The sequence below is a fragment of the Fukomys damarensis genome, unplaced genomic scaffold, assembly GCF_012274545.1.
Source record: "Fukomys damarensis isolate Sample0158 unplaced genomic scaffold, DMR_v1.0_HiC HiC_scaffold_26, whole genome shotgun sequence".
NCBI classification, from domain to species: domain Eukaryota; kingdom Metazoa; phylum Chordata; class Mammalia; order Rodentia; family Bathyergidae; genus Fukomys; species Fukomys damarensis.
Window position 1 is genome coordinate 37,394,230 of NW_022900938.1, and position 2,682 is coordinate 37,396,911.

Below are 2,682 nucleotides of genomic sequence, written 5' to 3' on the forward strand. Positions count from 1 at the left end.
AGCAGGCCCACAGTTCTGAACCCTCACAGAAGATTTTAAAATACTGTATTTATTGTAACTAATCCTTATTTGATGTTATGTATTTATCAACAGGGTTGTTTGCAGTGGTGTCCATCAATAGTATACTCAAGGAATTACCAGAAAAATTGGGTCCACCTTATCAGAAGGGCCAGTGATGTATGTCTCTGCACATGAAGAACTGATGTTTGGAGTCCTGTAGTTTTGTTGAATGTAGTTAACTTTGTTTTTAAGTGTATTGCCCGCCTGAATTTCTTGGCCTTTTAAAAATGAAGAAAGTTCCTAACTCTTTAACTTGGGTTGTCTCTTTTCTTTCATTTGGAACACTGAGAATCTTCATCACTTTTCTTGTTAACCTTCTATTTATCCATTTGAAGGTTGCTAAGATTTGCTTATACTATAACTTCAGTGATATTTTCCAAAATGAATTTTCATTTCAATCACCAAAACTATATGCTCAGGATATGGCAAATATTTGTGCTCATTCCTCTAAAGCCTCATGCTGGCTGGCATCACTCTCTAAATATAGAACAGGATTAACTGAGTAATAAGGCAAGAATGCACAGTAGTTTCTCTAATAAATTCTTCAATACTGTTGTTGTAGAGGAGTCTTTTCAAGGATTTAACCTCAGGTAGACAGAAACTTTGGAAATATTGGGAAATGTCCACATTCTAAAACATTCAGTATGTTAGGAAAATTGTAACAAGCTTTATGTTATCAAGGATAGCCAAATAAAAGATTTGCCATATTTTCATTCTTCTATTTCACAAATTTCAGCATGATATTTTGTTTTTATTTTGAGGTAACTTCGTTTCACTGTATTTCGACCAGTCCCAGAACTAAGCTTTTTCTCTTCCTTACTTTTAAAATTGGGCATGTTTCAAATTTAGCCAGGACATTCATTCTATTAAGTTTATAAGGACAATGATCACGTTAAAAAGGTGTAAGAAGTAAAAAAGCTTTAATTTAAAAGCACACAAGAAGCTAGATGTTTCAAGAAAATGGCAGTGCAGGAAAAAATACCTTTCATAAGAAAGAACTTTAAGGCAAAGTTATAGACTTCAAACATTTTGTAGGGAAAGGAGACAGATGTGCTTTTGGAACTGGAAAAATATTGGTTAACTTTTAGTTGTGATCACACTTTGGTGGTGTCTATGTGAAGCAAGTGTTTTGGCTCTAAACTTGTTTCTGCCATTTTTATGTTTTCTTCCTTCACCCACTTAAAGACAAGAGAATAAGGAACATTTTCACTATCTGATGAAGGTCAACCAGAAGACTCCTGGGTCTCAGTTCTGCCACTCACTGAGAAACAATTCAGTGTCCTTCAACTGAAAGACTCCTCTCACAGAACCCACAAGTGACAAATGGGACAGAGTTGGAGAATGTGGCCCCAGTGTATATGCAACTTACAATCCATTTTCTGTATGAGAAAGTGGTATTGGAACAGGTCTACATTACTGGACGGTAAATATGTCCATATTATATAAATGAAGTAACAGTGAGCAGTATTTTTCCCCTTAAAATAGTTTTAAAGGCATTTTCCTATTCATTCTTCTTCTGTAGCAACCCTAATGTATTTTCTTTTTTCAGAAAAATGTAAAAAAATTCATCAAATGTCAGAAGACTGAAATATTCTACTTTGTTACGCTTTTCCTATGACACTGGGTGTTCACATTAGTTTGATATAACTTTATACTGAACGCAATGATATCCTTTAGTTTTCAAGAAAGTTGAGAACCAACCCTTCATTTCAATGATGAAAAAGGCAAGGCAGAGAGATTTCTCCAAAGTGCCACAGAAAAGTGCAATGAAGACATGATTCAAACTTAAATTTCCTGGCCTTCCACCTCCAAGTCCTTTGAACTTCCACTGTACCACTTTGCCACAATTGTGAACTGAGACCCATTTCCTCAGCCTCTTTAACTCATTCTCTGCGTGCCAGCTCACTTCAACATCTCGCTTGCACCTGCAAATTTTCTATATATCAGCACCCCAGAAAATATGTCGTTAAATGTCTGAGACATTTTGCTAAGGAAGAAAAACTGTCTTAATTATCTGTTAATTGATAATTCCAGTAAAATACATGGGCAACCTCAAGGATAGGGCAAGAGTCTGAGTGTATAACAGAACTGCCTGAGGAAGAAATTAGTATGGAAGTCTCCACAAAAATATTTACCTATAGAAAAAGCCTCTTAAAGCAGCCTTGTTAAAGTCCTGGACATCGAAAGATGGTTAAGACTTCTGTAAAATTAAAATATGCTACGTCCAAGCTAACATAACATGCAAAAAGCACTGAAGCTGAAAGCCTGAGTCCTGTAAAGCTGCTCTCCTGAAATTAAAGGAATAATGTACCTACCCCCTCATCTTTGTTTGCATTTAAAATGAAGATTTTTGTTTTTGTTGTTCATTGACAACTTAAGGCCACAAAAAGCGCACTCGACCTGTCCTACAAGGGTGTGGGGAAGCAGAGGAAGCACCGTAAGTCAACTTGGGGGGAAGAGTGTCCCTCCTTCGCTAAACTCGTCGCCAAGTAGCCTCGCCGTTCCCACGGGAAGTGGACAACCGCCTCCCCGCCCCGAGGGGTGCGATCGGCCGGGACCCAGGGCTCCGAGCAGCAGGGAGGCTCGAAGCGCTCCTTCCCCGCGAGCGTCGCCCCAAGAGCG